General features: G+C 41.4%; 1 protein-coding gene across 2 annotated transcripts in view; it reads left to right on the forward strand.

The window, feature by feature from the left end:
- Positions 1 to 12,481, forward strand: part of LOC109254230 (adhesion G protein-coupled receptor E4-like) — a 98,232-nt gene extending 85,751 nt beyond the window's left edge. The window contains exons 18-22 of one of the 2 annotated variants that reach the window (XM_019427967.2): positions 1,742 to 1,833; positions 3,390 to 3,564; positions 11,364 to 11,559; positions 12,045 to 12,145; positions 12,377 to 12,481. The gene's annotated coding sequence lies outside the window, so the exon portion shown is untranslated. The remainder of the gene's footprint in view (positions 1 to 1,741; positions 1,834 to 3,389; positions 3,565 to 11,363; positions 11,560 to 12,044; positions 12,146 to 12,376) is intronic. The other variant, XM_019427966.2, reaches the window with a different exon arrangement.
- The last annotated feature ends 1,028 nt before the right edge of the window (positions 12,482 to 13,509 follow it).

The raw sequence follows: 13,509 nt of genomic DNA on the forward strand, positions 1-13,509 counted from the left end.
CTGTGTCCATCTGATTATCCAACTAGCTATTTCTATCATAAATTATTTATCCATTCATCTGTTAATGGACACTTAGATTGTTTGCACATCTTGGCTATTGTAAATAATGCTGCAATGAATATAGGAGTGTCATAGACTCTGGGTCTGGAGTTCTCTCCTGTCCAGCAATGCAGGATTGAAATGCAAGAGAGGCTAATGTCTGGGAGGAGACAAGAGCCCTGAGTAAGGGTCCTTGCTCCATTTTTGTTAGGATCAGAAGGCTTATAAGCACAAAGAGACAATGAAACTGTGAACATTAACTCATGGGCATGGGGGAAAGGGGATTTTGAAGATATGTGGTGTTAGGGGGTTGGGTTAATACAGAACAAACTCCTGGCCCCAGGTGGATGGTTGTTTACAGCAGACATGAGGCCCCACCTCTGTTTACCTAAACTTGCCTAGGGGATAAGAAAGAGCATGCTACCTCAGGGTCAACAAGGCATCTTTCTTTTGTTAATTAGCTCAGGCTCTGGGAGACTTCGCTGCTGATCTAAAGTCCCTTTTTCCCATTTTCGTTCTTCCTTCCTGTAAAAGCAACTTTCTGCTATTGTACTAAGCTGGGGGGCGTTTCTGCCCTGAATACCTAATCTTGTTTACCTCATTTTGGATGCTTCCATCCTGAGATTTCTTATTCCTGTACCTTTGTGTCCTATACTGGGGGCCTTTGCCCTGTTTACCTAACCTTGTTTACCTGATCTTGGATGCATGCATCCTGTGACTTTCTATTTCTTTATGCCTTGTTAACCCATCAGTGCAAGTTCAGGGAATTCCTGTTATTCCCCACATAGGAGTATGTGTATCTCTTTGAGATTCAGATTTCAATTCTTTAGGATAAGTACCCAGAAGTGGGATTGTTGGATCATATGTCAGTTATATTCTTAGTATGTTGAAGAAGCTCCATATTGTTTTCCACAGCAGCTACACCAACGTATTTCTACCAACAGCACACAGCATTCCAATTTCTCCACATGCTTCCCAACACCTGTTATCTTTTTCATTTTCAAATAACTTAAAATTCACAAGAAGTTGTAAAAATAGTGCAGAGTCCCACATACCCTTCACTCAGCTTTCCCTAAAGATATTAGGGGTTTTTTAATGTTTATTTATTTTTGGGAGAGAGAGACAGAGAGACAGAGAGCAAGTGGGGAGGGGCAGAGAGAGAAGGAGACACAGAACTCAAAGCAAGCTCCAGGCTCTGACCTGTCCACACAGAGCCCGATGTGGGGCTCCCAATCTATGAACTGGGAGATCATGACCTGAGCTGATGTTGAACGTTTAACTGACTGAGCCACCCACGCACCCCAAGATGTTGAAAAACATTTAGTACATGATTTTAAAATACGATTATACACAAGGCATGCCAATGGGGGAGGAAACAAAACCCTCAAAACCTTAGAGAAGATAAGCACCAAAATGGGAATAGTGCTTATCTGTGTGTGTGAATTTCTTCTCTGGAATTTCAGATAAGTTCTGTTTGTTTTTCTGCATTTTCCTAATTTTGGATAATGACCATATGTTGCTTCTCTGATCAGAAAAAAAAATGGAAGCTAATTTTTAAAAAATCAAGGTGTATACCCACTGAGTTTTAGAAATCCTAAACATATTTTATAAGTTTTGAGAATGAATAACTGTCATTTCCTATTTAATTAAAAATATTGGGTCTTAGCCTACTTTAAGCTCTGCCCTTCATGTCACTTCACAGATCATCTTGTCCTTCTATTTGACCACCCTATGGATTTTAAAAGACCAACTTAAGTCCCTCAATAATGAAGTATCTGGGATGCAGAACACAAGGTAGGTGGGCACAGAGCTGGAAAACCGGAGGGGGGGGTTGTTTTTTTTCACTGCCTAAAGTGAGGGCAGTGAGTTTTTTTCACTGCCTAAAGTGAGTGATTCTAACCTGGGGGCTATTTTCTGGAGACGATTTTGGTTATGGCAATATGGGATGGGGGGGTGAAGAGGGGAAGGTTGCTACTGGCATCTAGATGGTAGAGACCAATGATGGTGCTAAATATCCTACAACACACAGGACAGCCCCCGCCACAAAGATGCCCCCCCCCGAGGGGCATCTGGGCGGCTCAGTCGGTTAAGCATCCAACTTCAGCTCAGGTCATGATTTCCTGGTTTGTGTGTTCTAGTCCCACGCTGGGCTCTGTGTTGACAGCTCAGAGCCTGGAGCTTGCTTCAGATTTTGTGTCTCCCTCTCTCTGCCCCTCCCCTGCTCGTGCTCTGTCTCTCTCTGTCTCTCAAAAATAAACATTAAAATTTTTTTTTTAAAAAAGGTGATCCGCCCCCAATGTCAGGAATGCCAAGGCTGAGAAACCCTGAGTTAGGAGAATAATGCTTTTTCAGTTTTGCCATTTTTATAATTTGGGGAATTTATATGGTCCAGGTGAAAACGAAAATTTATCCAGTATATGAACCTCTAAGGATGTATTTCTGCTAGGAATCATTTTCAGTACTTAATAGTATGAAATATATATTGTATTAACTTATTGTTTTACACAGGTGTCATTTAGGTACGTAGAAAGAACAATAGATTGGGAGATCGCTGCCATTGAAAAGATAATGTTATAATCACAGACCCCAAAAGGAAGGGAATGCTGTGTCAGGAGTGGGGAGATATCCTGGGGGAAACACCGGAGTTGGCTAGCAGGCAGAGGCACAGGGGAAATTGTAGGCAAGCGCCTTTATTGTGGTGTGTGTGGAAAGGAGGTGAGGCAGGGTACACAGGTTTAGGATGGACTAGTTTGAATAGCCAGTGGGCTCCTGGGTATAGGGGCTGTCCTGGGTTGTCTGGTACCTGGTCCTGGGGTAGTTAAGGCAGGTGGATAGTGGCCTAGAGTGTGAGAGCCCCATAAAGGAGGTGGTTGAGGGTGTGGGCCCTGGGTTGGTTGGTTTGCATTTGAAAGGTACACTCTAAGAATTGACTAACCCCATAAGGGGCAGTCCCTCCACAGGGTCAGTAGGATTCCAGTTGTGACAGCAACTGAATACAGAAAATAAAAAAACATAGTTAATACACTTATAGTATATAGTTATAATAAATGCCATTATGTTAATATTATGAATGTTGGAACATTTCCCATTTCATTATACCAAACATAAATTACTTTTTGTGTATATGTATTACTTTCTATAAATAATTAGATGGCATAAATTATATCACAGTCACATTATACGATGCTAACATTACATATCAGTGATCCCTTTAACACTCATGCCAGAGGTTACCATGTTTAACGGTCTGACATTCTTAGTCCCAAGCCTTGAAGCAAGAGTAAATATGTGATAGAAAGTGTTGCCGTGAGCCATAGAGCTGACATTGTTCTGCTTCTTGGTTTTGGCAGGATGCTGACGTTCAAAGCCATTGCTCACGTTTTCATTCTGGGCTCTTCTTGGGGCCTTGGCTTCTTTCTGGTGGAAGGAGTGCTGGACCCTGTCAGGTTGGTGATGACCTTCACCATCATCAGCATCCTCCAGGGCATCCATGTCTACTTGGTCCACTGCCTTCTGAATCACAAGGTAAACCAGTGTCTCCTCCCCGTGTTCCATGGCCCCTCGGTGTCTCATGTTTTACTATTTTCTGTCTCCTGGGCTTCTCCATTGCTTGCATGGTGGTGTATGTGTGTATGCACGGGGCTCTTTCTTCCATATCATAATGTTTGTCCCAGAGACCACCTTTTCAGGATTTATCTTTCTTGCTTCCAATCATTTGAATTTGCACTGAAGCAGCAGAAACTGGATAGAGCCATACAAGGTCTACATTATCTGACAATGAGAAAAAAAAATGAGGAAAACATACTAAATTCTGGGGCAGGGTGGGGGAAGCCTTGCTTAGGACTTAACTAGGCAAAATCCCTAAGCTATGAAAACAAGTCTGAGTTGTTATATTTGAAACTGAGTTTATAATTGTAAATGCAGGCTACTTCTTAGAATGAAAAAAGAATCAAATGTTGATTTTTAGAGGGGCATTATTTTATGCGTTATGATGTGGTAGCTACGATATAATGATTTTTATGTGATGCTCAACTTTTGCAAACTGCAGCTTCACACAAATTATCTGGGGATTTATTAATTTCCCAAGGATCTCTGAATCTTTTTTTTATTTAACTTTATTTTTTATTTTTTAAAATTTACATCCAAATTAGTTAGTATATAGTGAAGCAATGATTTCAATGCTTCAATGATTCCTTAATGCCCCTTACCCATTTAGCCCATCCCTCCTCCCACAACCCCTCCAGTTTCTTTTGTCCTCCTCCCTGTTTTTATATTATTTTTGTTTCCCTTCCCTTATGTTCATCTGTTTTGTCTCTTAAAGTCCTCATATGAGTGAAGTCATATGATTTTTGTCTTTCTCTGACTTATTTCACTTAGCATAATCCCCTCCAGTTCCATCCACGTAGTTGCAAATGGCAAGATTTCTTTCTTTTTGATTGCCGAGTAATACTCCATTGTGTGTGTGTGTGTGTGTGTACACACACCACAACTTCTTTATCCATTCATCCATCGATGGACATTTGGGCTCTTTCGATAAACTTTTGGCTATTGTTGATAGTGCTGCTATAAACTTGGGATGCATGTGTTCCTTCAAAACAGCACACCTGTATCCCTTGGACAAATGCCTAGTAGTGCAATTGCTGGGTCGTAGGGTAGTTCTATTTTTAGTTTTTTGAGGAACCTCCATACTGTTTTCCAGAGTGGCTGCATCAGCTTGCATTCCCACCAACAATGCAAAAGAGATCCTCTTTCTCCGCATCCTCGCCAACATCTGTGGTTGCCTGAGTTGTTAATGTTAGCCATTCTGGCAGGTGTAAGGTGGTATCTCATTGTGGTTTTGATTTGTATTTCCCTGATGATGAGTGATGTTGAGCATTTTTTCATGTGTCGGTTGGCCATCTGGATGTCTTCTTTGGAGAAGTGTCTATTCATGTCTTTTGCCCATTTCTTCACTGGATTATTTGTTTTTTGGGTGTTGAGTTTGATAAGTTCTTTGTAGATTTTGGATACTAACCCTTTATCTGATATGTCATTTGCAAATATCTCCTCCCATTCTGTCGGTTGCCTTTTAGTTTTGTTGATTGTTTCCTACGCTATGCAGAAGATTTTTATTTTGATGAGGTCCCAGTAGTTCATTTTTGCTTTTGTTTCCCTTGCCTCCAGAGACGTGTTGAGTAAGAAATTGCTGCGCGCAAGGTCAAAGAGGTTTTTGCCTGCTTTCTCCTCGAGGATTTTAATGGCTTCCTTTCTTACATTGAGGTCTTTCATCCATTTTGAGTTTATTTTTGTTATGATGTAAGAAAGTGGTCCAGGTTCATTCTTCTGCATGTTGCTGTCCAGTTTTCCCAGCACCACTTGCTAAAGAGACTGTCTTTGTTCCATTGGATATTCTTTCCTGCTTTGTCAAAGATTAGTTGCCCATACGTTTGAAGGTCCATTTCTGGGTTCTCTATTCTGTTCCATTGATCTGAGTGTCTGTCCTTGTGCCAGTACCATAGTGTTTTGATGATTACAGCTTCAAGTATAGCTTGAAGTCTGGGATTGTGATGCCTCCAGCTTTGGTTTTCTTTTTCAAGATTGCTTTCGCTATTCAGGGTCTTTTCTGGTTCCATACAAATTTTAGAATTATTTTTTCTAGCTCTGTGAAGAATGCTGGTGTTACTTTGATAGGGATCACATTAAATATGTAGATTGCTTTGGGTAGTATCGACATTTTAACAATATTTGTTCTTCCTATCCAGGAGCATGGAATCTTTTTCCATTTGTGTCTTCTTCAATTTCTTTCATAAGCTTTCTATAGTTTTCAGTGTATAGATTTTTCACCTCTTTGGTTAGATTTATTCCTAGGTATTTTATGGGTTTTGGTGCAACTGTAAATGGGATCGATTCCTTGATTTCTCTTTCTGTTGCTTCATTGTTGGTGTATAGGAATGCAACTGATTTCCCTGCATTGATTTTATATCCTGCGACTTTGCTGAATTCATGAATCAGTTCTAGCAGTTTTTGGTGGAATCTTTTGGGTTTTCCATATAGAGTATCATGTCATCTGCAAAGGGTGAAAGTTTGACCTCCTCCTGGCTGATTTGGATGCCTTTTATTTCTTCATGTTGTCTGATTACTGAGGCTAAGACTTCCAATACTATTTTGAATAACAGTGGCTAGAATGGACATCCCTGTCTTGTTCCTGACCTTAGGGGGAAAGCTCTCAGTTTTTCCCCATTGAGGATGATATTAGCGTTGGGTCATTCATATATGGCTTTTATGATCTCAAGGTATGATCCTTCTATCCCTACTATCTTGAGGGTTTTTATCAAGAAAGCATGCTCTATTTTGTCAAATGCTTTCTCTGCATCTATTGAGAGGATCATATGGTTCTTGTCCTTTCTTTTATTGATGTGATGACTCACGTAATTGTTTTGCGGATATTGAACCAGCCCTGCATCCCAGTTATAAATCCCACTTGGTCGTGGTGAATAATTCTTTTAATGTATTATTGGATCCGGTTGGCTAGTATCTTGTTGAGGATTTTTGCATCCATGTTCATCAGGGAAATTGGTCTATAGTTCTCTTTTTTAGTGGGGTCTCTGTCTGGTTTTGGAATCAAGGTAATGCTGGCCTCATAGAAAGAGTTTGGAAGTTCTCCTTCCATTTCTATTTTTTTGAACAGTTTCAAGAGAATAGGTGTTAAATCTTCCTTAAATGTTTGGTAGAATTCCTTGGAAAGCCATCTGGCCCTGGACTCTTGTTTTTTGGCAGGTTTTTTATTACTAATTCGATTTCCTTTTCGTTATGGGTCTGTTCAAATTTTCTATTTCTTTCTGCTTCAGTTTTGGTAGTGTATATGTTCCAGGAATTTGTCCATTTCTTCCAGGTTGCCCATTTTATTGGCATATAATTGCTCATAATATTCTCTTATTATTGTTTTTATTTCTGTTGTGTTGGTTGTGATTTCTCCTCTTTCATTCTTGATTTTACTTATTTGGGTCCTTTCCTATTCTTCTTGGTCAAACTGGCTAGTAGTTTATCAATTTTCTTAATTCTTTCAAAGAACCAGCTTCTGATTTCATTGATCTGTTCTACTTTTTTTTTTTTTTTTTTGGTTTCGATAGCATTAATTTCTGCTCTCATCTTTATTATTTCCTGTCTTCTGCTGGTTTTGGGTTTTATTTGCTGTTCTTTTTCCAGCTCCTTAAGGTGTAAGGTTAGGTTGTGTATCTGAGATCTTTCTTCCTTCTTTAGGATGACCTGGATTGCTATATACTTTCCTCTTATGACCGCCTTTGCTGCGTCCCAGAGGTTTTGGGTTGTGGTGCTATCATTTTCATTGACTTCCATAAACTTTTTAATTTCTTCTTTAACTGGTTGGTTAGCCCATTCATTCTTTAGTAAGATGTTCTTCAGTCTCAAGTATTTGTTACCTTTCCAAAATTTCTCTTGTTGTTGATTTCAAGTTTCCTAGCCTTGTGGTCTGAAAATATGCATGGTATGACCTTGATCTTTTTGTACTTGTTGAGGCTTGATTTGTGTCCCAGTATGTGATCTATGCTGGAGAACATTCCATGTGCACTGGAGAAGCATGTATATTCTGCTGCTTTAGGATGAAATGTTCTGAATATATCCGTTAAGTCCATTTGGTCCAGTGTGTCATTCAAAGCCATGTTCCCTTGTTGATTTCTGTTTAGATGATCTGTCCATTGCTGTGAGTGGGGTGTTGAAGTCCCCTACTATTATGGTATTATCAATGAGTTTCTTTATGTTTATGATTAATTGATTTATATATTTGGGTTTTCCACATTTGGAGCATAAATGTTTACAATTGTTATGTCTTCTTGATGGATAGCCCCTTAATTATGATATAATTCCCTTCTTCACCTCTTGTTACAGTCTTTATTTTCAAGTCTAGATTGTCTGATGTAAGTATGGCTACTCCGGCTTTCTTTCGTTGACCATTAGCATGATAGATTGTTCTCCATCCCCTTACTTTCAATCTGAAGGTGTCTTTAGGTCTAAAGTGGGTCTCTTGTAAACAGCAAATAGATGGATCTTGTTTTCTTTTATTTTTAAATATTTTTAATGTTTTATTTTTTGAGAGAAAGAGGGAGAATGAGTGGGGGAGGAGCAGAGAGAGAGGGAGACACAGAATCTGAAGCAGGCTCCTGGTTCTGAGCTGTCAGCACAGAGCCCAACGTGGGGCTTGAGCTTATGAACCATGAGATCATGACCTGAGCCAAAGTTAGAAGCTTAACCGACTGAGCCACCCAGGCACCCAGATGGATCTTGTTTTCTTATCCATTCTATTATCCTATTCTTTTGATTGGAACATTTAGTCCATTGATGTTTAGAGTGAGTACTGAAAAGAAATGAATGTATTGCCATTATGTTACCTGTAGAGTTGGAGTTTCTGATAGTGTTCTCTGGTCCTTTCTAATCTTTGTTGCTTTTGGTCTTTTTTTTCCATCTTTTCTCCCTCAGAGAGTCCCCCTTAAAATTTCTTGCAGGGCTGATTTAATGGTCATGAACTCCTTTAATTTTTGTTTGGGAAACTTTTTATCTCTCCTATTTTGAATAACAGCCTTGCTGGATAAAGAATTCTTGGCTGCATATTTTTCTGAGTCAGCACACTGAATATATCTTGTCACTGCTTTCTGGCCCGCCAATTTTCTGTGGATAGGTCTGCTGCAAACCTGATCTGTCTTCCCTTGTAGGTTAGGGACTTTTTTCCCTTGCTGTTTTCATGATTCTCTCCTTGTCTGAGTATTTTGTGAATTTGACTATGACATGCCTTGTTGATGGTCGATTTTTGTTGAATCTAATGGGAGTCCTCTGTGCTTCCTGGATTTTGATGTCTGTGTCTTTCCCCAGGTTAGGAAAGTTTTCCACTATGATTTGCTCACATAACCCTTCTACCCCTATTTCTCTCTCTTCCTCTTCTGGGACCCCTACGATTCTGATGTTGTTCCTTTTTCATGAGTCACTGATTTCTCTAATTCTTAAATCGTGCTCTTTTGCCTTAGTCTCCCTCTTTTTTTTTTTTCTGCTTCATTATTCTCCATAAGTTTGTCCTCCAGATCGCTGATTCTCTGCTCTGCCTCATCCATCCTTGCTGCCGTGGCATTCATTCAAGATTTCAGCTTAGTTATGCCATTTTTTATTTCATCCGGACTAGCTTTTATCTCCGCAGAAAGGGATTTTAATCTGTTTTCAACCCCAGCTAGTATTCTTATTACCATGATTCTAAATTCTGGTTCGGACATCTTGCTTTTAGCTGTATTGATTAAGTCCCTGGCTGTCATTTCTTCCTGTTCTTTCTTTTGGGGTAAATTCCTTTGTTTCATCATTTTTAAGGAAGAAACAAAAAAATTAAAATTAAAAACAACACAAAAAAGTCAAATAAAGGATGCTAGATCCTAGGTGTGTTCTGGTCTGTTTTTGAAAGGAGGTTGATAGATTAGAGAAAAAAAGAGAAAGATAAAAAAGAAAAAAGGAAACTGTTGGAAATTTGAAAAAATGAATACAATGAAATAGAATAAAATGAAATAATGGAAGCAAAAAATAGCATTTAAAAAATTTACTAAAAAATATAGTAGAAAAAATTAAAGACACATATATTTAATAGAAATGAAAAATAGAGATAATTTGTTTCTGTGTCTGTATTCAAGAATCAGAAAAAAAATTGAATAGATGGACCAGCAAACAGACTGAAGTACGATTGAAATCACATCATTTTCCCCTAGAAGTTGGACTATGTAGCACTTTATAGTCCATAAACTATGCAGGCAGAGAGACTTGTGTTCCTGAAGAGCGAGGTTGGCCCAGTTGGGCAGGCTTAGTGTAACAGCTATTCTCCACTAGATGGCGCTGCTTAGCTTACTGGGTGGACTGTTGTAGCGTGTGTAGGTGTGTATGCGCATGCGTGGGAGGAGTGAAAATGGCATCACCCAGCTACCCAGTCTCTAGTATCGGAACTCTGGTCTCCCCGATCAGCTATCATGCACCCCTCCTCTGTCTTCAGCTTCCATCCACTCCCCACTTCTGCACTGTCCATGACCAAGCCAGCAGGCTGCAGGTGGCACCTCCCTGCTGAGTTTTATCTCAGATGCGGCCGTTTCCCAACCCCTCACTTCTGAGGGACTGTGGTGTTGACCTGTTCTGACCCCTGCAGGAGGATCTCACCAAGCAATGGCCGGGTGCCGGCCACACCCAGGAACATTCGCAGGACCGTGCTTCTCTCAATGCCCAGAGACTGTGGCTGGGTGCCAGCCTGCCCCCCCAAAAGTTCATGCAATCTTGTAGAAGCAGCATTTCAGGGATTGTGGAAAATCACAACATCTGGCACCAGGCTTCAACCTTAACATCCTTGTTCCAGCACCAGCAAATGTGGCTGTTCTCCGGGGTCTGCTGGGACCTTTGCCTGTGGGGTGGCCACACAGCCTCTACCAAATTTCCCCCCTGGAGGGGAACTGCCTCTTCCCATGTGGCCTAAGGACCTCACTCTCTCCTCCTGGGGATTCGCCCTTCCCACCCGAGCACTGCCAGGTAAAGAGCTGCAGAGTTTCAGATTCTGTGCTCCCCCTGTTCGTAGAGTCTTCATGGAATTTAAAACCTCTCCTTTCTCCCTTTTTTGTTCAGTCCCTTGCATACTTTTTCTTTTCTCTCCAGCTGCTTTTGGGGGGGGGGATGCTTTCCATTCTCTCCTCCTGTCTCCATCCTCTCTCCACAAGCAAAAACAGCTCCCTGCCTTCTGCAGCTTTCTCCCCCAGTTCACCTCTCCATGCTATGTACCTGTTGAGTTCTCTGGTTTGGGTTGTTAATCCTCAAATCAGTTTACTAGGTGGGCAGGATGGTTTAGTGTTGATCTGGCTGCATTTCAGGGACGCGAGACACACACAAAAAAAAACTTTCCATGCTCTTCTACCATCCTGGTCCCTCCCTGTGTTTTCTTTTATCTCATTAATTTTCCTTAAAGCAGCTATTTTGAATTCTTCTCCAGGTAAATCCTTTGAGTTTGGTTGTTGGAATATTATTGGTAGGATTTGGTGGAGTCATGTTCCCTTATTGTTTTCATGTTTCTTTGAAGTTTTTCCTTGCTGTCTTTGCATATGAAGTGTAGTTACGTCCTGTAGTTTTTGCTAACTGCCTCCAGGGAGAAATACCTCCTGTCAGCCCAGCTAGAGATCGAGGCTTCCTCGGATCTTCTGGGGTCCTGCCAGCTCCATGCCTCTTGCTCCCTCTTGTGGCACAATTCTTATGTTTGTGTGCTTTGTCCCCACCCTGCCAGGCACCAGACCAAGTGCTAACAGACTCTGGCCTTGCTTTTCCCAAAGGTAACACTACCTGCTGCTGCTAAAGTTGTAGTCTCTCCCTGTCTGCCAGAGATTACTCTCACTGCTCTCTTCAGAAGCAGGCAAAGGGAGCTGACCACGGAATGGGGCAGTGAGGGTGAGGAATACAGAATACTCATCGTGTCTGTGGGCCACCCAGTGACTCCTGAGTGGACTTCTTGATGGTTTCCACAACACAGTGAGTAGGAGCTGTCCCCCTCATGTATTCTGAGATTCCTTTCTGCCATTCTTTTTTTTTAATTTTTTTTATTTTTTTATTTTTAAAAAAAATTTTTTTAACGTTTTATTTTATTTTTGAGGCAGAGAGAGACAGAGCATGAACGGGGGAGGGGCAGAGAGAGAGAGGGAGACACAGAATCGGAGGTAGGCTCCAGGCTCTGAGCCATCGGCCCAGAGCCCGATGCGGGGCTCGAACTCACAGACCGTGAGATCGTGACCTGAGCTGAAGTCGGACGCTTAACCGACTGAGCCACCCAGGCGCCCCTCTGCCATTCTTTCAAGCTCTTCCCACCCCCCTACACCCTACCCCAATCCTGGAACTCCTGATTTGGTACTCTAACTCAGTACTTTTTCTTTTCTCTCTAATGGGGCACTTGTAGAAATCTGGACTTCCATGAAGGTTCTCTCATACATGGGTGATTGTCTAAGTCCGTGTTTTCCAAGGTCTCCTGGACTATGGCTAAAAGGGACTGCAGCAAGTTAATGGGCCACTGCAAGGACCACAGCTGGGACCACGGTATGTCTGTCTGTTACCTGATGCAAAGGTGAGTGAGACGCCTCACAGATCCCCTGGCATATGGTGCTGGACCCCCCAGCTCCTACAAGCTACTTTTGTTAATGAATGGATGCTGGATTTGTGTTGGAGGAGGGGGCTGGGGTGCAGGAAGAGGAGAAAAAACAAGGGTGTCTTACAGCAACAAGGGTGCTATCTTACAGCAGTTTATTTCTTTTTATTTAAAAAAAATTTTTTTAATGTTTATTTATTTTTGAGACAGACACAGAGCGTGAGCAGGGGAGGGGCAGAGAGAGAGGGAGACACAGAATCCGAAGCAGGTTCCAGGCTCTGAGCTGTCAGCACAGAGCCTGACGCGAGGCTCGAACCCACGTCCGTGAGATCACGACCTGAGCCAAAGTCGGACACTCAACCTACTGAGCCACCCAGGCGCCCCTGGTTAGTACAGACATTTTAACAAGACTTTTTCTTCCAATCTATGAACATGGAGTGTTTTTCCATTTCTTTATGTCCTCTTCAATTTCTTTTATTTTTTTAATGTTTATTTTTGACAGATCATGAGTGGGGGAGGGGCAGAGAGACAGGGAGACACAGAATCCAACGCAGGCTCCAGACTCTGAGCTGTCAGCACAGAGCCCAACGTGGGGCTCAAACTCACAAACTGTGAGATCATGACCTGAGCCGAAGTCGGTCGCTCAACCGACTGAGCCACCCAGATGTCCCATACAGCAGTTTATGTCTTAAAATAAGCTTTCTGCTTCTTTCTTCCTCTTTTCTCCTTTGGGACTCCAGTGAGGTGTAGATGGTTTTTTTGGTTTCTTTTTTTAGTTGTGTCCCATAGATCCTGAAGGCTTCCTTTATTACGCATTGTTTTCTCTTTGAATATTTCAAATGATCTGTCCTCAAGATTGGCCGTTCTTTTGCTTTGCGCAGTCTACTGTTGAAGATTTCTGTTGAATTCTTCAGCCATTGTATTCTTCAGCTCCAAAACTTCTGTCTAGTTCTTTATGCTTTGTCTTTGTTGAATTTCTCACTTTGTCCTTCTATTTGTTTTCCTGATTTCAGTAACTTGTGTTCACTTGTAGCTTTCTGAGTATCTTTTTTTTAAAGTTTTTATTTTAATTCCAGTTAGCATACAGTGTTATATTAGTTTCAGGTGTACAATATAGTGATTCAACAATTCCGTAAATCACCCAGTGCTCATCACAAGGGCACTCCTTGATCCCCATCACCCATTTCACCCCAGCCACCTCCCCTCTGGTAACCATCATTTCTGAGTATCTTTCAAACAATTACTTTGAATTCTTCTTAAGGAAATGTACGTATCTCCATTTCTTTGGGGTCAGTTATTAGAAGTTTCCTGTGTTCCTTTGGTGGGGGCATGTTTCGCTCATT

The sequence above is a fragment of the Panthera pardus genome, unplaced genomic scaffold (genome assembly GCF_024362965.1).
Source record: "Panthera pardus isolate Hobbes unplaced genomic scaffold, ASM2436296v1 HiC_scaffold_8, whole genome shotgun sequence".
Classification (NCBI taxonomy): domain Eukaryota; kingdom Metazoa; phylum Chordata; class Mammalia; order Carnivora; family Felidae; genus Panthera; species Panthera pardus.